At 40.2% G+C, this 24640-nt stretch overlaps 1 pseudogene across 1 annotated transcript; it reads right to left on the bottom strand.

Annotated features, from left to right (window-relative positions):
- Positions 1–19009: 19009 nt before the first annotated feature.
- Positions 19010–20379, bottom strand: LOC100415322 (dnaJ homolog subfamily A member 1 pseudogene; annotated as a pseudogene). Its single transcript, XR_144520.6, has one exon. The product of XR_144520.6 is annotated as a dnaJ homolog subfamily A member 1 pseudogene (transcript).
- Between the last annotated feature and the right edge of the window lie 4261 nt (positions 20380–24640).

Raw genomic sequence — 24640 nt, 5'->3', positions numbered from 1 at the left:
ATATATAGACTACCCCCTCCTGTGTCAGCCAGTGTCTGCCTGCTTTAACTACTTACAACTGGTGATGGGGAGGAAGGGGGGTGAGGGTGTTAATATAAGGAATTGATTCCAGGTGCTGGAAGAGTTAAACCCAAACAGGAAGGTGAAGCAACCTATAGATTAATAGCCAGCAAGAAACGACTACCACCATGAACTGGAACGAAGGAAGTCAGTATTACTAGAACTCATAGCCAACCGGAGTAGAACCATAAAATACAGTCATCACTGCAGCCACTCCATGAGATAAGCAGATAGGAAGAAACGCTTCAGCTTCTTCCTTTGTCCCATTGGCTGAATCCAGGTAAGGTTGCTGACAGGGGAATCTGAGAGATGCTACCTGCAAGATCAGTACTCGAACGAAACAAGAGGAGTGAAAGAAAGAGGAGGAATGGGCTGGGTGTGGTGGCTCCTGCCTGTGATCCCAGCACTTTGGGAGTCCAAGGCAGGTGGATCACAAGGTCAAGGGATCGAGACCATCTTGGCCAACATGGTGAAATCCCATCTCTACTAAAAATACAAAAATTAGCTGAGCGTGGTGGCGTGCTCCTACAGTCCCAGCTACTCGGGAGGTTGAGTCCAGGAGAATCTATTGAACACAGGCGGTGGGGAGCAGGGGGAGTGAACTGAAATCTCGCACCCTGTCTCAAGGAGTGGATAAAAAAGAGGAGGAACAGCAAGTAGACTCAAGATCAACACAGCACCCAGTGTACCTGGGGTATGCCTCTTCTGCAGCTCTTCCATGATAATGATGTTGTCTCATCATTATCAATTAAGTATGATTCCCTTCCTTTTACTCTCCTCCTACTGGTTGAAATACAGATGTGATGGTGGGAGCTGGAGCAGCCAGCCGTGTTGGACCACAAGATAGAAGATGCAGTTTGAGGATGGCAGAGCAGCAAGACTGAAGAGACCTGGGTTCCCGATAATTGCAGAGCTGCAATGCTAGTCATCTAGACTTTAAAATGAAAGTGAAATGAACTTTTAATGTGACTAATCAATTTCCATTATTTTGTTGTTGCTGTTGTTGTTTGTTTGAGACAGAGTCTCCTTCTGTTGCCCAGACTAGAGTGCACTGGCATGATCTCGGCTCACTACAACCTACACCCACCAGGTTCAAGCTATTCTCCTGCCTCAGCCTCCCAAGTAGCTGGGATTACAGACGTGTGCCACCACACCTGGCTAATTTTTGTGTTTTTTGGTACAGATAGAGTTTCACCACGTTGCTCAGGCTGGTCTCAAACTCCTGACCTCAGGTGATCCTTGGCCTCCCAAAGTGTTGGGATTACAAGCATGAGCCACTGCGCCCAGCCAATTTCCACTATTACTTTAGTTCTCTCTTTGCATAGCAGCTGAAGAAAACTGCTAAATAACACAAGCCTCTTTCCTCCTGGGTCTTGATGTCTAAAGCATATTAAAGATTCTCTTTCATTCATTCATTCACAATGTGGAAACTAAGCAGAGCAGAGACAGTGGCAACATCGTGTTTCAGAGGTGCCTTTTGGGCACGTAAAATGTTGGAGCACCTCTCAAATTACCTTGCTTGGGCAAAATACTTAATTTTTACCTCTATATGCAAAAATAAATTTTTAGTCAGTAATTAAGAGTATCAGTAGGAAAAGGAAAAAAAATACAAAATGGCAAATGCAATACCTTAGAACAGTGTTTCTTAAACTTTAGGATAGCAACAAAATCACCTGGAAAACTTGTTAAAACACAGACTTCTAGACCCCAACTCAGAGATTCTGATTCAGTACATTTGGAGTGGGGCCTAAGAATTTGCATTTCCAAGCTCCCAAGTGATGTTGATGCTGCTGGTCCCAGAACCACACTTCAAGTGGTGTTAGTTTAGCATAGGACGCTAGAAGGATGGAGACAGTAAATGAAGACTGCCCACTGTCTCAGAAACAACCCAGATGTTCTGCCTTTTAAAATCATATAAGTGAAACATATAAAAAGCTGAGGTTCCCACATTTCTTGCCTGGAAAGATCATTACAGAACCAGGAGAATAACTGACTTTAAGTTAAGGTGGCTTGGAGTATCCAGGCGATTAGATAAAAGGAGAATACACACATCTACACCGACCGTGGGGGTTTCATTGGGTAAGTCTGCTTGACTGCCAGTCTGTGGTCAGCTCAGCCACAGTTTTGCCAGCCACTCTGGCCGGGGACACAGACAGTATTCTCACAATATGGTAACTGCAGCAGCCTATTCTAGGCAGAGGTGCCAGGGAGGATTGGGGGAGAATTGAGGAGATATTAGATCCCTTTCAATCCATCACAAATAAGCACACAGTGTAAGTTTTTTAAAAAGTATGCTCACTATTCAAGCATGATTTCAATGCAAGTCTTCTAGTTTGCCACACTCTTCCCACTAAATTACTACCCCTGAGTACTTCCTACACAGAAATGCCAGCACTGCCAGTGCCAAGGAGCGTGGGTTAAAATCCAGCCTTAGTGATCTAATCCGTTTCTGTGAAGTGTGTATGAGATTTCACATAGACAGTAGGGCAGAATAAGTGATTTCACAGGCCTGGAAATAAATTATTGGCTGTCTAAACATAGACACTAAATTTAGATATTGACAGAGCTTAACATAAGACTTCCTTCCTCCTCCTTCCTTTTCCTGTTTCTGCTCCTTCCTCCTTTTTTTCTCTTTCTCTGCACATCTCTAACTCCCACCCCCTCATGCCCACCTCTCTGAGCGATCAGTGGGCTTTTTGGCACTGCTTGACTTCATCCTGCAGTTCCTTGCTCTTCTTTACTAAACTGGCAGAACCACAAAGATGTTCGCAGCATCCTCCTTGCCTGGCGGAATCTCTGCTAGGCCTTTCCGTTAATTAACCTGACTTGTTTGCAAGGGCTGTGTCATCTGGGCACCCCAGGCCCCTCTCACACTGCCTCTGAGTTCTAAATGACCCAATCAGAGGATTCAAACCAGATGGACTTCCCTGCCTGCTTTATGTGCATGCTGGTTACCTGAGCTCTGTTTAGTCCAGGGACTGAGTCTACACAGTGAGAAGTCAACATAAAATGCATGAAGATTGATAATTTCTCATGGACTGCCCAGAAGAAGGCTGTATATGCTATTTCAAAAGTTTTCATTCCCTATCTCCTTACCCTTAAAAACCAAATCCATTATGGAAAACCTGGTCCTTAATTTGGAATTTTGGAATTCTGATGCCAGGTTTCTGAAGTGACTCTTTTTTTGTCCTACAACCTATCTGCCAAACACATTGTCATGTTTCTGGGCCTAGAGTTCTCAATTCTGTCTTGGCCTTTCCCTAATCTGCATCATCACTGGTGGGAGTGACACTGCTCTAGGAACACAAAGGTGTCACATGAGTAGGAAATACAATTCTTTCCTGAAAACAGGTATTGAAACTGTCTCAGGTGTATAAGCAGGGACAAAAGCCATCCACCAACCACGTAGGAGGGTCTAGAACAAACTGAGGAGAAAAGTCCTGGAATGCATTCTACAATGAACTCTGTCCCTCTGTGTGCTTCAAGATTATGAGCCCTTTTGAGGTTAGGGTTACTATTTTGGAAATTTACCTATAAATTTCAAGTCTTAAATATCCTATCATCAGGTAAGACAGCCAGCACGGATCTCCCAGCCAAGATCCCTTTTTTGGGCCTGATTTTCTTCTTTATTAAAAGAAAAAAATCTAGATTGAAAGCATGTTCAGGCCAGGTGCAGTGGCTCATGCCTGTAATCCCAAAATTTAGGGAGTCTGAGGCAAGAGGATCACTTAAGGCCGGGAGTTCAAGGCCACCCTGGGCAACATAGTGAGACCCCATCTCCACCAAAACAAAACAAAAACCATGATTGAAGGCATGAAACTAAGGAGCTATGAAACATTTTACCCAGGTATAGCTGCTTCTGAAGCCAAGGAGAAAAGGCTGTTCCATAATTTCCTTGCATGGATTCTCACTGCAAAAGTGAGGTACTCACTGAGAAAAAAAGAAACAATGAGGGCAAAGCATGAAAACTAGAGATTTTGGAAATGTATCAGATCCAGGTTCCTGGACTTAAAAACCCTCAACCATATTATCAATATAATTTTGGTATCCCTGAAATTAGGCTTTTAGGTGGCGAGTACATGCACACACACATGTGTGCGCACACACACGCACACACACACACACACACGACGATCTATAATTACTTTGGGGATTTTCATTAATATTTGATTTTCTAAATAATAATTTTAAAAATCAAATACTTCTTTTGTTGTTTTCTTAAATATTTTAATATTTTTAATTTTTTTCACAGATAGAATCTCACTCTGTCACCCAGGCTCAAGTGCAGTGTTGTGATCATAGCTCACTGCAGCCTCGAACTCTTGGGTTCAAGCAATCCTTCCATCTCAGCCTCCTGAGTAGTTAAGACTAAATGTGCATGCCACCGTGCCTGGCTAAGAAATCTAGTATTTCTCATGTGTTTTACTTTAACTTACTAATTTTTTTATTCTAGTTATGAATCTAGAAAACTTTAGCACCATTTTTAAGAGAGAAATTTTTTTATTAAATGCTCATGAACATATTAAAATACATCAATCAATTTAAGCTATTTTATTTGCTTTGTAAGTACTTAATTATCTGACTAATAGAATCTTACCTAATATTTAGATAGCTTTTATAAATATAATAAATAATATTCAAAAGAATGGTGAATCTTATATTTTCTTAGCATTACCACGTTGTTTTTATGCATAGTTAATTTCCCTTCTACTTTTCATATTAAAAAAAATCATACATCTCAATCAATCATTCAGTTTAAATTTGAATCATAAGTCTTAGCTATTGGTGTTTCAAATATCTATTGCCATGAAACAAAGTGCCCCAGAATTTGGTGGCTTAGAATAACCACCATCTTACTTCCTCTTAGAGTCTGGGTTGATTGGGCTTGGTTGGGCTGTCCTCATTCAGTTGTACTCATGTAGGACCTGGGACTGGCACCACCTGGAGGATTGATTGGAATGTGCTGGGACAGCTAGGCCTCTCTCTCACCAGGCAGCCCAAGTGTCCCTGCTCCAAGTGGCATCTCCACATGGACTGTCCAGCAGGACAGCCAGACTACTTACATGATGCCACATGGCTCTCAAAAGGGAGAGTTCCACAGTAGACTGGGGACTACAAGAAGTGGGAGAGGGACGGGGGAAGAGCTGAAAAACTGCCTGCCAGGTACTATGTTTGCTACTTGGATGACAAGTTCAATCGTACCCCAAACCTCAGCACCACACAATATACCTTTGTGCAGCAAACCTGCGCATGTACTCCCTGAATCTAAAATAAAAATTTAAGGAGAGAGAATGAGAGAGAGAGAGAGAGTGAGAGTACCAATGGAGAAAAAGGAGAAGCTATCAGTCCTCTTAAAGGTGAGGCCTACAACTGGTACAAAGCCACTTCCACCCTCTTCTACCGGCTAACATGAGTACAGACCAGCCCAAATTCAATGAGGGGACTGAACAAGATCATAAATATTGATTGAAAAGTGTGGTTCATTGGATGACTTTCCTTAGAGACTAGTTACCACAGTCAGATAATAAACTATGCCAAAATTTCTGAAAGCTTACAAATACCACAAATATCATTGCCTACCCCATTTCATAAATGCCTATTCACCACAGTGAATACCTGGGTCCCAACAAGATATGTGCATTTACTCATTGGCTTAATCCTCCAATACATCTAAAGTAGTTTCACAATTTCCTTGTTCATACAAACACAAAAAGAAAACCTACTCAAAAAAAGTTCAGGGTTTGTTTGCTGATCTCCTCCTCCTAAGACTTAGGGTACATGGTCAAATATCATGTTCTTAAGGTTCTTAAGTTAGCCAGCTTGCTTCCTTTCTTCATTCTGTGTGATTATGCAATTCATTCAAAACTCTTAGGGTTCATATGTTTTCAACACTAGGTTCTTTTCTTCTCCCACCTTTGTTGATTTAATTATACGTTTTATAAAGAGGTAGAACATACATATGCGTCAAAAAGACAAAACTGTACAGCACTCTCTTCCATGTCCCTTCCTCTGCATTTCCCTTCCAACACTTTGTGTAGGTAGCCAACTTCATTGTTTTCTGGTTTATCCTCCCTATATGTCTTTTTGTAAAGATAATTGTATGCATATGTTTTAAAAATTTCTTCTTTCTTACACAAAGAACAACATAACATATATATATTCTTGTATGTATACATATGTATACTTTATATATATATATATATATATATATATATATATATATATATACGTGTGTGTGTATATGTGTGTGTGTACTTTGCTTTTTTTAACTTCACAATATCTTTGGGTAATCACTCCATATCAATTCATAGAGATGTTTCGCACTGTTTTTATAATTATAAAGCATTATCCTATGTGAATGCACCATAGTTTACTCAACTAATCTCCTATACTTGGACATTTAGGTAATACAAAAAACATCCTCAATATAAATAACACTGTAATAAACTTTTGCATATTTTTATGTTAACGGGCATATCTTCAAGGTAGACTCTAGAGTCAAAGGGTGAATGCATCAACAAAGTCACCTCCATAAATGTACCATTTTACATTTTCATCAGCAATGTATAAAAATGCCTGCTTCCCCAGCCTACTAACACAGTGTATTGTCAAACTGAGAAAGTTTTGCCAGTCTTGATAGGTAGAAAATAGTATCTCATCCTCCAGGTTCACTCATGTTGTTGTAACTGGCATGACACTCCATGAAATAAGCCAGATATAGAAAGAATAAGACTTTGACCCTAAAGTCTACCTTTTCAGATCTCACTTACATGTGAAATCTGAAGGAAAAAAAAGTCAGATACATAGAAGCAGAGTAGAACAGTGGTTACCAGGGCTGAGGAGAAGAAAGAAATGTCGAGATGTAGGTCAAGGGGCACAAACTTGTCATTGTGTAAGATAAGTCTAGAGATCTAATGTATAGCAGGAGGACTATAGTTAATAATATTGTATTATATATTGAAGATTTGCCAAGAGAATGGATTTTAAGTGCTCTTACCACAAAAACAAACTATGTTAAATTGCTTACCTATAATAATCATTTCACCATGGATATTTACATCAAACATTATATTATACATCTTACATTTATGTAATAAAATATATAAATATGTACATGTATAAATACATATAATGATAATGCATTAAAAGGAAAACAGTATCTTATCTATGCATGTTGTATAATTTTTCTTAAAGCAAAACGACACAACAAAAGAAATGGAAATACTACCTCAGTGTCCTGAGATTCATAAGCAAACTGCAGAAAACTCTCAACTCAAAGAGAATGATTATCAACAGTGATTTCAACTGAGGAGTGAGTTCTGGAACTGCCTGTATCCAGAGCAATGCTCCTTTGCAAGCCTTGCTGAGTCCCATTTAAAATGCACCCTACCAACTGGAGATCAAAACCATTTGTTTATACAACTAGACTGCCAAATTTCTGTCTACGTCCTTTATTTAATTATTTAATCAACCTTATTGCCTGATTAAGGGGGGGAAATATTCCCTCTGCCAGCCCAGGTGGCTCTGCCAGTCAATCGACTCAATTAATATATGGATCACGTGACTCTATTAGAATTCTTTGCATATTCCTCTTCTCCATAAGGACATATTTTGTATAGGTGTGTAAATGGCTAACTGTATCTGTATCTACTTCATACCTTTGTCTGGTTCTACACTCAGCTTCTAAAGTCATCTGTAGAAGAGTTCAACCTGTCTTTCAAGTCTTCTCCCCTACTTCTTCTACAGAGCTCACACTCTAGGTCATGGATTTTTTACGGCTTTTATAGTAGAAAATTGTTTTAAATGAATTTCAATACATATAAAAGATTTATACAAAGAAGTGATAAATTAGGGTATGGTCACTTGCTGCACAAAAGATTTCAAAATAATATACTTTTATTCCAAAGATCAAAAAATTCTTGAGGAAAGAAACTCTTTTATATCCCTTCAGAACTTAGCATGGTAAGTCTAGTTGTTCTGTACATACCATACATTTTTTTCAACTATCTGTGATTTGTATCCACAGCAGATTTCAAGATTCTTGAATGCAGAAACTCTGTGTCTGTGTGTGTGTGTGTGTGCGTGTGTGCGTGCATGTGTGTGTGTGTGTGTGTGTGTGTGAGAGAGAGAGAGAGAGAGATGAAATAGTAACGGAATCCCCAAACAGAAGTTTCCCTAGGCAGGACTCTTATTACTGCTTACCTTGGCTCGCCTTCCACTGCCAGTGTGCTGAACCAATAGGATTACAGTGAGAATCCTATCCTGGAATAAATATCCTCTTAGACTCACAACTCTATCTCCCCTTCTCATCTTTCTCAGCAAGTTACATAGTTCCAACCTTCCTACATAGTTCAACTTTCCCAGTCTGGTCAAATGTTCAGCTAGTTTGTGCTGACGGCAGGTCTCATAGGTGACCTGCTAATTAATTAATGAAGCAAATAAGATCCACTAAATGAATAGGCAAATGAATGAAGACCAACACTGCTCTTCTTGGCCTTCTGTCACCTTTGTTTCCCACACCATTGATCTAGACCAGGAAAGGCCAAGGCTTATTTTTGTTTCTTTTAGTGCATGGCCTTAGTCTATAGACCATATAGTCTATGTCATGCCTTCATCATGGTCACAATTCAGCTGATAATGGTGATGTTTGTTTCACTTCCAATACAGCACCCACATCCTACAGATGCTATTTACTCTTCCAAGCAGCATCCTAAAACACTGAAGGCACTGTAGCAGATGCTCCATGTGTAGCTTCACCTAACTGTGCCAGAGTTTCAGCTTTCACATTAGAAATAAAAGTATGCAAAAGGGTGGTAGGTGGGAGTGAGGCCCAAGGAGGAAGGAGACAGAGACAGGGAGAAGGAAGGATGTTGGCCTTGGCCTTGCTTTGAGGAGATACAGGGCTTTACAAGAGCTCACTAACATCAAGAATTGTGCCAACTGTTGCCAAAACTAGGCTGCCTGCAAATGCCAAATAATAAGAATCCTTTATCAGGAACACTAGGAACCTTTTCAGGAGAGAAGCATAAAGAATTCCGGGAAGCGCATATTCAAAGCCTGTTTCCTAGGCAGCTGAAACCACCCACCTTCTCTTGCACAAATGGAGCCAAATTCAGTTCTCAAATGTGCCGTTTGCCTTGGCTTTCAAAACAATTCTGGGAGTTCAGCTGGTTTCTTTTGCTTGCTAAAAGAAGCCCGTAGGAGAAGGGTTTAATGCTGCTCTCTATCCGGCCATTGGAAATTCTTTCATTCCCAGACCACTCTGCCTCCCAAGCACCCCACCTGAGCCTCAGTCCTACCTCTGCAGTAGCCTTGAGCTGAGTTGTCACTTCAGTCACTGTGGAAATGCAGCACTGCAGTTACTCTTCTTACAGTTCTTTGAAGTTCTTGGGGAGGAACAGAACACATCATCTATTACTGTCTTGCTGTCTTCTGGGGCCCTGAAGGTGAATTTAAATTTTGAGTTTAGTTGGAATATGGGACTGGGAGACAGATCTTGGAGAGAAAATGAGAGTTTGTTTAAATAAATTATAGTACAACTCTGTGATAAATATTACATAGCCATTAAGAAACATGTATAAGAGCCCTTGATTATATGGGGGAAAGTTCAGGATAAAGTATTAAATGGGAAAAAAGCAAGTTTCAAAATAGAATGGTCCCAGTAAAGTGAAAATGTGTGTATCTAGAAGAAAAAAAAACACCAAATGTCAGTTGTGGCTACAGCTGGGTATAGAACTATGGATAATTCTTAATTCCTTCTTTTTCTTTCCTTTCAAATTTTCTATGATGAACGCATATTTTAAAATTTTAAATATTAAATTTTAATCATAGAAAGGATATTAATATAGAATAAAACAAAAATAATAAAGGAAGTGTAAGATACAAATTGGGCAAAAGTCATGCTAGGTTATGACGAGAGAATTCTCCCTCTCACTGCGGAGTCATTTCTCTTCCCCTTCTAGCACCTGTAGTCTCATTTTCACAAGTCAACATTGTTTTGTACATCGTCCTACATCTCTGATAGTTCACTGAAAGCATGTTCTGTTTTCCTAGTACTGCCTTTTATTTTTCTTTTGCCCACAAACCCCTACCTTCAATGACTAAGCATAGAGCTATACACACAGCAGGTACAAGGTTAAATGGTCAATTTAACAGAGCCAGAGTCACTATGAGAAGGAAAAGAATGTTAAGAGGCACTAGGAAAGGGGTGAGTCAAGTGGCCTAAGATGAAGATGATTGATTGATTGATTGATTGATAGATAGACACATAGATAGACAGATGATAACTAGATCATAGCTAGATAAGCAATTTTTCATCCTGATGCTTTTTATTCCCTAGGAGGGAAGTGAGGGGATCTTCTGAACAAGGGTTTTTTTTTGTTTTTGTTTTTGTTTTTTTGAGACGGAGTTTCGCTCTTGTTACCCAGGCTGGAGTGCAATAGCGTTATCTCAGCTCACTGTAACCTCCGCCTCCTGGGTTCAGGCAATTCTCCTGCCTAAGCCTCCTGAGTAGCTGGGATTACAGGCATGCGCCACCATGCCCAGCTAATTTTTTGTATTTTTAGTAGAGACGGGGTTTCACCATGTTGACCAGGATGGTCTCAATCTCTTGACCTCGTGATCCACCCGCCTCAGCCTCCCAAAGTGCTGGGATTACAGGCTTGAGCCACTGCGCCCAGCCTGAACAAGGTTTTAATCTGAAACAATTATCTCTCTCTCTCTCTCACACACACACACATACACACACACACACAAACACACAGAGAGAGAGAGAGAGAGAGAGAGAGAGAGAGAGAGATTGAGAGAGAGAGAGAGAGAGAGAGAGAGAGAGAGAGTCTGTTTCACATTAAAATCTGTAGCCCCCAGCATAGAACTTGGTGGTGCTCAATAACTACTCCCTAAATGAACAAAAGAACAAATTCCCACTCTCCATTGTCCCTTCCTCCCATCTAAGGGCTCTTCACTTGGGAAAACTGCAGCTATAGAAAAGGGTTTTGTAGAGGAATGAGATATTTTCCTTGTGTAAAGAGTCTGGCATACACATTGATAGAAGCCCATGATAGTAGATTCCTTGGTCTACACAGTGAACAGTCAATCCACCATGTCACCATATTAACAAATAAAGCGCACGGCTTAGCTAGCTGTTTTTGTATTGTTGCCATATATTTGAACCAAACTGATTCATAAGTTCATATATCCAAAAAGTATTTATTGAGATCTACTCTATGCAAAGCACTGTGTTAAGATGAGATACAGTTACAAACAAGACAGACCTTTGCAAAGTTAGTCCACTTTGCAAAGTGGACTAGGTTATTCCTTGGGAAAACACCATTAAGTACATGTGAAGTAGAGACACTCACCTTTTTGTGCTCTGTGATAATAGCAAGACAAGATCCTTAACAGGCTGTGCTGCAGGTCTGTCCTCTGAGGACCCTCAGGCTCCATGCTTTTTAAATTTTAATTTAAATTTAATTTTTTTTCTTTTTATATTGAGTGAGGGTCTCACTATGCTGCCCAGGCTGCTCTTCAACTCCTGGCCTCAGGCAAACCTCTTGCCTCAGCCTCAAGAAGTGCTAGGATAACAGGTGTGAGTCACAGCACCTGGCCTCCATGCCTCTCTGAAGGCCACACAAACACAACTGAGGGCAAACCACAACCACATTCCTTTGCATCTTCCTTGAGTTAGTGACTTATTTTCTGTTTTGACACCGGTGCCTTATCATTGTAGTAGGTACAAGTATGAGTCAGATGATTAGCTAAATTCCTAAAAGACAAAGACTCCACTAAGAGGTCACCAAAGGGTGAGTACAGTGGCCCATGCCTGTAATCCCAGCACTTTGGGAGGCTGAGGCAGGAGAATTGTCTGAGCCCAGGAATTTGAGACTAGCCTGAAAAACATAGCGAGAGCATGTCTCTGCAAAAATATATTTTTTAATTAGCCAGGCACAGTGCCACACACCTATACTCCTAGCTACCTGGGAGTCTGAGGCGGGATGATCCCTTGAACCCAGGAGTTTGGGGCTGCAGTGAGCTATAATCGCACCTGTGACTCCAGCCTGGGAGTCAGAACAAAACGAAGAAAGAAAGAAAAAGAAGAAGAAGAAGAAGAAGAAGAAAGAAGAGGAAGAAGAAGGAGGAGGAGGAAGAAAGGAGAAAGAAGGAAGAAGGAAGAAGAAGAGGAAGGGAAAGAAGAAGGGGAAGAAGAAGGGGAAGGGGAAGGGGAAGGAGAATGAGAAGAAGAAGATCACCAAAAGAAGTCACAACAGAACTGAAAAAAATGATGTGGTTTCTCCTGTGTTTACAATTTACTGAAGGCATCCTGAGTCCTTTTTCTTCTCTAAGAACAATAATACAGCTTGGACCAAACATAGTTACCTTTTTACTGAGATTTTAAACAAAAGCATAATACAATCTAATAATAATGTTGAAAGTCTGCTACTGCCATCAAGATTTTTTCTATGACATGTATTCTTATTTAAACAGTAATTATTTGCAAATAATAAATTATATAATTTAATTTTTTCAATTTGTAACAAAACACTAAGGAAGATATTATTGTCATGAATTTACAGATGAGACAATTTAAGTTTAGAGTTTTTAAGTTACATTTCCAAAGTCATACAGTCTTGTTGTTTCTGCTATGCAAAGCCAGTGATTGATAATTTTATTTGAATGGATATTTTCATTTGCTTTCACTTTTCTTACCTTCATATGTGTCCCAGAAGGTATTTTCTTCCAATGTTTATGTCTATTTCATTCTGCCTCAATTAAAAGAAAATATACTTTGTTTTTTATTTTTGTTCTGTGAGTATAAGATTATTTTGAAATTTGGTTGTAAGGAACATAACATTTTAATCCTTTCCACTCTCCTTCTATAACTGGACAATTATAGAAAATAGCCCTTTGTTTCTGTTTCCTTGGTCAGTAAACTCTTTTAATAATTAATTGATTTTGCTCTTTAGTTGAATTAGTTACAACATAATGTTGAACAAATTTTGTAGCCAAAATATCTATTTGGCAATTTAGGTCAATCTGTTTATAATAATAATGATGATGATGAAACATGAGTTTGTAAGCTGTATAGTTGCAAAGAGTATGTCTATTTAGTGTCATGCATTTAAGTGCAGTGCCTGGCACAAAGTAGACATGACCTTGAGGGTGTCAAAATCCAGAGTGAAAAAAGGTAAACAATGAAAGAAGTGAAGAAGGCTGGCACAGAAAACTTATTTCTAGCTAATAAGTGAAATTAGCTAGAAAGGCTTGGTTGAGATAAAGGTTAAAATTACTGGCCTTTGAAAGAGGAATTCTATGCTTTAACTTCAAAACGTCACAGCCTTGTCCTTTTGTTATGCCTCTCTCCTTTATCGGCTCATCTCCAGTATTCTAACGCTAATGACGATTTATGAGTGGCGATGAAGTCCTAGGTGGTGTGCTAATATTGAGTTGGCTTTACACCAACCTCTAAATAACCCCCTTCCTATAGGATTATATTGCTGTTGATAAATGGAATTAAGTTAGGAAAGACACGGAAATTGTTAACGGATGTAAAGGAGATCGCTCAAGTTTGAGCCCAGGTGCCTGTCTTTCACAGCAACAGCAAAAGCAGTTGTTGGTGATGCTTACAGAAACTCAGTCAATGAAACATGCGGCTTGGTGCTACATAAGTATTTTTTGTTGTTGTTTGTTTTGTTTTTTGCAGTAACTCTCGGAGGTTCTTATAAAAACCATTGACTCTCTCCAAAAGAAAAGAAAGAAGATGCTTTTATATACACCTATCCTTGTTTTCAATTTTCTTCTGGCTCTCCTACTCCCTCATGAAACCATAGACATTGGATCTATAAACCTAGAGTAAGAGTTTCTGTCCAGATCACTTATGCTGCCTCTTCTAGATCTAATATTCTATTTGTCTATGAGTTGATACTGCTGTATTCAGATTCCAACACTGCCAAGGTTTTTGTTGCTGGTTTGTTTTTTGAGACAGGATCTTGCTCTGTCACCCAGGCTAGAGTGCCGTGATGCAATAGTAGCTCGCTACAGCCTCGACCTCTTGGGCTCAAGAGATCTTTCTACCTCAGCCTCCCAAGTAGCTGGGACTACAGGCATGTACCACCATGCCCAGCTAATTTTTGTATTTTTGTAGAGATGAGGTTTCACCATGAAGCCCAGACTGGTCTCAAACTCCTGGACTCAAGCTATCTGCCCGCCTTGGCCTCCCAAAGTGCTGGGATTATAGGCAGGAGACATTGCTCCCGGCCCGACACTGCCAATTCTTTCTGTATTATCTGGGTTAAGTTTCTTAACCTCTCCAAGTTTCTGGCTCTTCATTGTAATTGTGAGAATTAAATGAAGTCATGTGTATAAAAAGCCTTACCTCCTCCCTTTCATCTCTGTGGTAGACCAAATAGTGCCCCCTTTTCAAAGATGTCCACATCAATCTCTGGGTTTTATAAATATGTTCAATTGTGTGGCAAAGGGACTTTGCATATATAATGAAGGTTACAGACCTTACGACAAGGAGATGACCCCGGATTATCTGCTGGGCCCAGTCTCATTACGTGAGTCCTTAAAAGCAGAGAAACTTTTTCAGTTGGAGTCAGAGAGAAGTGGCAAAAGAAGCAATGGGAGAAATGAGGCAGAGGAGAGGGCAGGGAGATGTGGAGCCTGAGGATGCCATCAGCATTGCTGACTTTGAGGATGGAGAGGGAGCCACAGTCTAGAGAAGGCAGGTGGCCTCCATGCTGAGAACGACTCAGCCAATAAACAGGAAGGCAACAGGGACCTCAGTTCTACAACTAACTGCAAAAGCCTGGATTCTGCCAGCAATCAGAGTGAGCCTGGAAGTGGATTCTCCTACGGGGCCTTCAGTAAGGAATGCAGCTCTGCTGACAACTCAATTTTGGTATGGTGAAACCCTAGGTAGGACCCAGTCAAGTCACCCAGACTTTCGATTTACAGAACTGTGAGACAATTAATGTGTGTTGTTTTAAACCATATATTTTTTGGCATTTGTTATGCCAGCAATAGAAAACAAATACCCTTACATTTCCCTATTCTCAAGACAACCTACTCTTCCAAGGATGGATAAGTTAGTTCCTCCATAAAGTGATTTTCAGCTGACAGGTTGCTGTGCCCAGGGTTTTTTGTTGCGAGGATTTTGAATTTTTTTTTAACCTCAAGTTATATTTGCTCTTCTACTTATAAGTAAAATAAATTTTAGGCAGCAATAATCAGAAGAGAGAAGGTGTGTTGAAAAGATGGTATCGTTTTCCTGGCATTTCTAAAGTTAAACCATAGCAGAAGCTGTAAGTCCAGTTGATCTTTTCACAAGTAAGCCTCTGTATGTTGGTCAGCACTCTGTCCTGCCTACCAGAACCTCATCCTTCTTTGTTCAGACCTCTGACTCTCAATTAACTTTTCTCATCAGACTTAGGTAGTCCCCACACCTGGGCTAATCAAGGGATCTCTCTGGGGACATGGATTCAGAATTCTGCTTGGTTTCCATATATGAAAGATAGCTCTCAGGAAGCCAGGCAGATAGCTGGAGGAGGATGCACAGAACCTCCTGTAAATATTCTACTGTGATGGAATCCAGAGCTGCCTTGCAATTCCTTGGAAAACCGTCATTGCTGAGAGCTGATGCTGCAGTAAGATTTTATCAAGTTGCTCCTTTGAAGAAAGTGAGCCCCCTTTCCTGTTTTTCAAACACCCAACCTGCCTGCATGGTCAATAGCCTATACTGTCCATTCATCTCCACAAGAAACCAGGCGATATGATTTGGCTCTGTGTCCCCATCCAAATCTCACCTTGAATTGCAATCCCCATAATCCCCACAGTTGGAAGTTATTCGATCATGGGGGTGGTTTCCCCATGCTGTTCTTGTGATAGTGAGTGAATTCTCACAAGAGCTGATGGTTTTACAAGGGGCTCTTCCCACTTCACTCCTCACTCTCTCTCTCCTGCCACCTTGTGAAGAAGGTGCCTGCTTCCTTTTTCATAAATTTCCTGAGGCTGCCTCAGCCATGTAGAACTGTGAGTCCATTAAACCTCTTTCCTTCATAAATTACCCAGTCCAGGTAATATCTTTATAGCAGTGTGAAAATGAACTAATATACCAAATGACTTGGCTTGGACCTATGGGGTATTGTATCTGGGGAAGCAGATATCTGATGCGTCTGGTCTAGATGATCCCACACAGCACAGAAGCCAAGATATGAATGAGTAGACACCAAGTGGAATCCCAAGTCTGAGCAGAGGCCCTAGGGCTCATCAGAAAATATGATCAAGGGTCATAGGGTGGCATCATGTGACTGACCAATTCTGCACCAGAACTTTGAAGCAACACAGGAAAGAGAAGCTTGAATCTTTTCAGCTTCTGTAGCTGTTGTCAAGGGGAACTGATGCAAAGCACAGGACAGCATTTTTACTTTGTACATTTCAGAAGATTTTCCAAATAACAGAAGTGGAACTTCTCTGTCTCATGCACAGGAGATTGGCCTGGCTTTTCATATTGGCTGAATTTCCACTGGCCTCTTTGATCTCCGGTAGTTCAATACGCCCTTGTGCTCAGCATTTCCAGGCTCTCCACAGCTTCTTCTCTTCTTTCTTCCTCTTGTCACAGCCAAGCTTTAGATTGTCTGGATTATAAATCCCAACTCAATAGATGCCCTATCATAGATTATAATTTGCCTTTCATTACACTGTCCTGCATTATTTTTACGGTTTACTCTGTAAAAATATATATCCAGATATGTGAATGTTGTGGACATAGCTATTTGTCTATGAATCAGGACCATGGAAGCAGAAGGATTCTCAGGACAGAGAAAGAGAAGAACCGGAAACAAAGTTTGGAATCAGAAATTATGGATTTAAATCCCTGACAACTCCACAGTAGCCTTGAATAACTATGAAATTTCTCTTTGCTCATCTTTTTGACTATAAAATAGGAATAATTAGACCCATTTATTGTGAAGACTTGTGGGAAATCCATGTTCTTATAACAGTCTCCAATCCCTCTCGCTCTCTCATCCCACCTCCTTCCTATCTTATCTTCTACCTCTCTCTCCTTGATCCTCCTGCTCCAGTCACACTGTCCTGTTAGGTATTCCTCAAATACACCCAGAACTGTCTTCCAAGGACATGTGCATTCTATTCTTTCTCCTTGGAAAGCTCTGTCCTCAGATAACCACATGGTTTGCTCCCCCATGTCCTTCGGTAAGCTGCTCATTTCAGAGACCTATCCTCATCATCTACATTATTTAGAGCAATATCAAACTGCCACTTCAACACCTCCCAACTCTGGTTCTTCACAGCCCTCTTGAGTACTTTATGTTTGTCCACTGCTCTTATCACCACCTCACATATTACTTATTTATTTTGCATATTGCTCTCCATTAAGAGTTGAATTTGACTGTTTTTTTCACTATTGTATCTGCATCCATTCCATGAAGCATGTTTAAAACATTTTAGAGGGCTCAAAAAATAAATGCAGACAGAGTGACTGAGAGAACTTACATAAAGCACTAATGCCCATTACAGGATGGGCATTTAAGAAACCGCTAAAGACAATATATCCGAGGGGTAGTTGTCTGAAAGAGACTTTTCTGTAGAGGATTTTCTTGGTGATTTAAAATCTAAACTTACTATATTTGGTGACTTAAAATTTATACTTCACTTTGAAGTTTTGAGAGGAAGAAACAATTTGCATCTAGAGGACTAGACTTAAATCTCCTTAGAAATAGCTAACTACTGCTCTAGTGGGTGACTTAAGGCTGGTTCTATGATCCAAAATGCTGATTTCTCACTGAAGAGGTGACAAAATAGGAAGTTGAAGAAGAGGGAGATATTTAGCTCTCTGAAGAAGTGCTGGCAATGGCAAGGACTTTGGCATCAAGAAATCTGTATTCAGATTCTGATTCTACCACTTAATAGCGAAGGGAATTTGAGTAAAATTTACCCTTGCTGAGTTTTGCACTCTCTTCCTTTCAGATGATGTTAAGAATAGCTATGGCCTCATGATGTTTCTGCTTCATATGCAATGTCTATGTATGAAAAATAAGGCCATGTATACAAAAGTGTTTTACAAACTGTTAATCACTACGCAAGGACCGGATATTGTTATTGTTTAGTGGGACCTGCAGGCTCTACAGGTTGTCTTGACCTCAAAAAAATGCCACTTAGTCATTTGTACAAGATTTTGACTTTGAGGTGTTAAGTCCTAGTTTGCAAATTTCTTCCCAGCCTGTGACTTTCTTTCCTCCAAGCTTTGATAACGGTCTAGCACATTCACTTTTATATTCAGATGATACTTTTCTTCAAGGAACTCAAGATGCTTTGTAGACGATTATCTCATTCATTCTTGAAATTTGAAAAGAAAAAATAAAATTAATTTGAGTCTATCAAAATGGAGAAGAGCCGGATCATAAAACCCAGGCTGGCCGGGCAAAGTGGCTCACACCTATAATCTCAGCACTGTGGGAGGCCAAAGCAGGAGAACTGCTTGTGCTCAAGTGTTCAAGACCAGCCTGGGCAACATAGTGAGACTCCACCTTGACAAAAAAATTTAAAATAGCCAAGTATGGTGGCATGTGCCTATAGTCCTAGCTACTTGGGAAGTTGAAGCAGGAGGATCCCTTGAGCCTAGAAGTTCAAGATTATTGTGAGCTATGATCATGCCACCGCAATCCAGCCTGGGTGACAGAGGAAGATCATCGCAAAGAAAATAAAAATCACGGGCTAATTTCTCATCCACGCATTGACTCCGATTTCCATGGAAGGAGGGTTTTGCACCCTCTATCTGGCCTGTGCCCATCTCTATCAGGTATATCAGGGTTTTATCCAAGACATGAGGGAAAGAGAGAAGGGCTTTTACAGAATCTTGTGATAGAACAAGGAACTTTAAACTATAGTAGAGAGGAAATGCAGTGGTTCAACTCTTGTTGATTGTGATTGGTTTTTTTTTTTTGAGCTTTTATATTTGCCTTTATTCTTCATTTAACTTTTTAAAACACTACTATAGTTGATTAAAACAAAAACAAGAGCAAGTAGTGAGCATATTATGATTACATCCTTACTCATTCACTACTGCACATAAAATGCCAGCAGTGAGTGTTATTCACTGGCCCATTAAGAGGTCTGACACTGAACACCACCTCTGGGGTGATGTTCATCATCCTCATATGCTTCTCCATTGTAATGGCGCCGTCTTTCCTGGTTTGGATCAAAGTCCACCAGTTCTACTTGATCCATCTCATCAGTCTCTTCCACTTCCTTCCTCTCCAGTAGGAGTTTTTCCAGCAAAGACAGTTTATCAGGAGAGAGAAAGCCATTCTCAGGGAAGTTTACCTTAAATTCAATGATTAGGCGACCCTTTTCATATGGTCTACGATAAATTGGCATGCCTTCATTTAGTACACACTTGATATCTCCATGCTTGACAATCTGACCTGGATGAGAGGTGATGACTATGGTTCGGTTGTCAAGAGTAGATATCGGCTTTTGGAAGCCACACAGTGCTTCAACCAGCTGTATGTCCATACACATGAAAAGGTCTTCTCCTCGTCGAGTAAAAACAGCATGGTCCTTCTGAGCTAACACAATGATTATATCTCCTGGCTCCAGTCCTGGTTCTTGGTCTCCTTCACCATGGAATGTTATCTTCTGGCCATCTTTCATGCCTTTGTCAATATGAACTTCTAGAATCTTCTTCTCTCGAACTGTCTTCCTCCCATTGCAGCTTTTACATCTATCTTTAGGACTGATCCGCTCCCCATGGCCCTGGCACTCCATGCACACAGACTGAATTTGCTGAACCATTCCAGGTCCTATCTGATGAATTCTTATTTGCATTCCAGTACCTCGGCAATTGGGACAGCACTCTACTGCTCATTTCTTACCTCCTCTACCTTCGCATTTGTCACAAATCACATTCTTTTGCAGAGCCAGTTTTCTTGTTGCACCATTATATAAGTCTTCTAGGGTTACTGAGAGCTGATGTACAACATTTTTACCTCTCCTTTCTCTCTGCATCCTTCCTCCTCCTCCAAAAAACATATCAAAGATGTCCATGGGAGAGCCAAAACTGCCACCTGCTCCACCCTCTTTAATTGCCTGTTCTCCTCCTTTGTCATATAATTCCCTTTTCTTTGCATCAGAGAGAACTTCGTAAGCTTGAGATATCTGTTTAAACTTCTCTCCTTCATTTGGATTTTTATCAGGATGGTACTTCAAGGCCAGTTTCCTATAAGCCTTTTTCAATTCTTCCTGAGTAGCATTGGGTTTGACTCCCAAAACATCGTAGTAAGTGGTTTCTTTCACCATCTTCTACTGCCGGCGAGCGGGCTGAGGTCAGTGTGTGAGGGAGCGGGAAGGAGCGCGGAGCTGTGCGCAGCTCGGGCAGCTACCGGCTCCTCCGCCTCTCACCAAGCGTTCTGGAAAGTTCCTCTGATTGTGATTGTTAAACAACTATACGAAGCCACTATTTTGGGCTAAGCTCTCAAACTAGGCCCTAACAGACCATACTAAAAATCAGCATGGAGTCACCCATGCTAAAGTTCCATGTCACCAAACTGAAACTAAGTTGTTCTCTGAGCTTCTGAGAAATCAGGAGAGAAAGATAACAGCCTGTTTTCCGAACAGTCGTGATCATGAATTACCTGTTTTAATCTTACAACAAAAAGTAACCTGAATAACCTGACATTAACCATTCAGTTATATTTCTATTGTTCTGTCTATTTGTTCCAGCCTTACTAGGAAATGACCAATCTGCTTTTAGGCCTTTGTTTCTGCTTTCTTCAGCCCTTTCTGTCTATAAAACCAACCCCCTCTGGTCAACTCATTGAAACACTTACTCTCTTTTATAGAATAAAGTGTTGCCCAATTCATTTGGGATGTTGAAATCAAATTTGCTGTGATTTCTCTTTTGATATGCCATTTCAATGGGAACTGTGGGACAGGAAGACACTATAGAAATATGGATGCTTTGCACTTTATAAGTCGCTATCTGAGACCCAGAAACAGATTGACAGGAAAGTGGTTCAGCAAAAATTGGCCTAAGTGTGTGTTTCTCTAAAAATGTAACTTCAGGAAAGCTCAAAATTCAGGAAGGGCAGGACACACGAAGAAATCATTGCTTCCTGTAAATGCTGGACTGTTTTTCCATAAACATTTCCTCGTGTTCTCTTCCGATTTTCTTTTACCTTGGCTCTCACAAACTAGGTGGATAGAAGCACAGGCTTCATCGAGCGCCCTGTAGCCAGAGGAACAACAGTGGTTCTATCCCTATCAATATCCGTGCCCTTGGATGTCACTTAACCTTCCTCTGGCTATTCTTCCTGGTCTTTGAAATGGACACAACATTACTTGGCCTTCTGTAAATCATGGTATTAATATGAGGACAGAGAAAAATTGTTCGTAATCCACATGTGAGCTGGATTCACACTATTCTTTTTTTTAAATTGCATTTTAGGTTTTGGGGTACATGTGCAGAACATGCAAGATAGTTGGATAGGTCCACACATGGACACAGGGAAGGGAGCACACTATTCTTAAACTGTCAAATAAAATTGCCTCAAAATCCCTATTACATGTGTTAAGAAACTTGGTCCTCCTTAGGATTCTTATACTTTTTAGAAAAGTTTTTTTTTCCAAGTCAACCTTGCTCTGAATTTCTACCTCTGCCAAACCACTCCATTTTATAGATCACCTGGCCACCCATACATGTATTAATCTCTTTTCTGTTCTATTTTATAACTTTGTGAGACAGTATCCCAATTACTTCCAGAAAACTGCCAATCCAAGTGTATGCTTGTATAAGACTTTCATTGAAGGTTTGAAAAAATGGAAGGTTTTAATATGGCAGCTTTGCAGAAAATAAAAAAGAAAAAGTAGACATGAGAGTACTTAAATCCTCAAGCTAATCCTCCTCCAGAAATGTCTTACTGGTCTCCACAGCCAGGTTTCTCAGCCTCTATCTTATCTTCTCCATAGATTTCTGTTAACTTCTTATGCACAGATGTTTAGCCATCAGTGTTGACCTCTGGACCTCATCTTCCTCCCCAGTATGGTCTATAAAGGCCTTTTGCAAGACAGAAGCCTATCCCCTCCAGAGAAAAGTTATACTGCTCAGCCATGAGGCAAGAGCAGCTATCACCAGTTATCTTTTCTAATAATACTTTTAAAATTCTTTGCACCATATCTGAAAACTATTTTTAGCAAGAATTCATTAGTTCTTATTAAAGTGAAATCTGACATCCAACATGTGCTTTTTCAAAAATGTTATCAATTGCTATTCTACACATCTAAACTTCATTAATAACTGATTTTTTAATAATAATGGAAAATTATTGTGAAATTCTGAAGCCCCTCATTTTGACAGGTTGATTGGAGTCCATTGTAGTACATGTCAATGGGAGAAAGGTGTGAAAGGGACCTTCAAGGACAAGTAAGCCAATAGTTTTCTAAACATTCTTCTTTTATTTTTCTTGCAATCCATTTTTCACAGGACAGATGAAGTAACCTTTGATAAACGCAAATCAGGCCATGTCATTCCTTTGCTTGAGACCCTTCAGTGGTTCCTCATGTACATATGTGTCAGTCTCCTTTCTTACTCCTGTCCAGGTAGGATGGATTCTCAGTTCTTCCAACACACCAAGATCTTTCCCACACCAGCACTTTGCCATCACCCAGCCCCATCTCCATTGCCTGGAACAAAATTCCCCCTGCTCTGGATATAGCAAAATTGTCCTTGTTCTTGGCATATCTGAATCCTTCTCCCCCTTTTGACCTCAGTTTAGCATTGCTTCTAGCTGCAGACGTTCCCTTACAGACTCTGTTCATACACATGCTCCTGGCATTCTTCATCTCCTCCTCTTTTTCCCCCTTTGTATCACCTACTACAGTCTGTGGTTATTTTATAATTTGCGTACTTTCTTCTTTTCTGTCTACTCCACTAGTTCAGGAGCCTGCAAACTTTTTATGTAAAGAGTCAGATAGTAAATATTTTAGGTTTGTGCCATACAGTTTCTGTTGCAACTACTCAACTCTGCCACTGCAGCATAAAATCAACTGTAGACAATACATTAAAAAATTAGTGTGACTGTGTTCCAATAAAACTTTATTGACAGACACTATAATTTGAGTTTCATATACTTTTCATGTGTCATGAAATATTATTATTCTTTCAATTTTTATTATGTTTTAAAATTTAAAAGCCATTCTTATCTTGCAAGTTGAACAAAAACGGATGGCAGACTACATTTGGCCCATGGGCTATAGTTTAATTACCCTGGTAATAGACTATAAGCTCCAGAAGGACAGGCATGAAATCTTTTGGTTAACCACTGAATCTCTAATACCCAGCACAATGTTTGGCACAAAATAGATACTCAAGAAATATGTATTAAATGAATAGGGCAATCATACCAAATTCAAAACGAAAGACTGGTTGGAAGTATGTAAAAATGTGAACACAGAAAACCTTCTAGGCAAAAATTGAATAAAGGCTAGTAAATGTTGTGTCCAAAGCCCATGCCCAAATAAATATGTGCTCTCCCTAGGTAGCTCACCACTCCTCCATAATGCTGTGACAATCTAGTAGACTCAAAGGAGAGGTCAGCTTATGCTAGTCCCTGTGGGGTTTAAGCATATATGACAGAATGTGGTGGATTTCATTATTTTTATGCCTTTGAGACTGGAAAATATTTGGTTTATTAGTGATACAGGGGGCTGTCGTTACATATAATCCAGTGGGTCCTTTACTATTCGGGTAGGCCAGGTTATATAAGAAAAAAATCTTAGAAGTGTAGCCATTAAATGACAATCATCTAAGTTGATTTAAGAAGTTAATGATTCAAAATGTGAACAATTTAAGGTCTGTTTTCCAAAATAACTATACAAATTTTAATTTAAGCAGCAGTGAGAATCAGTGCTTCTTGCAGAATTTGTACATGTTTGTGTGGGTGCATGTTCCATCCTAATAGACGAGAGAGAGAGAGAGAGAGAGAGAGAGGGAGGGAGGGAGGGAGGGAGGGAGGGAGGGAGGGAGGGAGGGAGGGAGAGAGATTTCTGCTACTTTGTTCTGAAGTTGACTTTTTCTTCAAATTGTGATCATTTTTTTGTTGTTCATCATGTCCTTGACCCCTCCATCACTTGAGAGATTTTTTCATTAACTTGTATGAGGCTCTAATATTTTTATATTTAGGGAGAACTTTTATTTTCCTGACCTCAGGGTTTGATGAAGGAACTTTTTTTTTTTTTTTGAGACGGAGTTACGCTCGTTACCCAGGCTGGAGTGCAATGGCGCGACCTCGGCTCACTGCAACCTCCGCCTCCTCGGTTCAGGCAATTCTCCTGCCTCAGCCTCCTGAGTAGCTGGGATTACAGGCATGCGCCACCATGCCCAGCTAATTTTTTGTATTTTAGGTAGACACGGGGTTTCACCATGTTGATCAGGTTGGTCTCTATCTCTTGACCTCGTGATCCACCTGCCTCGGCCTCCCAAAGTGCTGGGATTACAGGCTTGAGCCACCGTGCCCAGCTGGGACTTCTTTTATAGAAAGTATTTTTCACTTGAAGTCCATTGGAC

Source organism: Callithrix jacchus, chromosome 18, assembly GCF_049354715.1.
Source record: "Callithrix jacchus isolate 240 chromosome 18, calJac240_pri, whole genome shotgun sequence".
NCBI lineage: Eukaryota > Metazoa > Chordata > Mammalia > Primates > Cebidae > Callithrix > Callithrix jacchus.
Note: the sequence above shows the minus strand (reverse complement) of the source record. Positions and strands in the feature narration are given on the sequence as shown.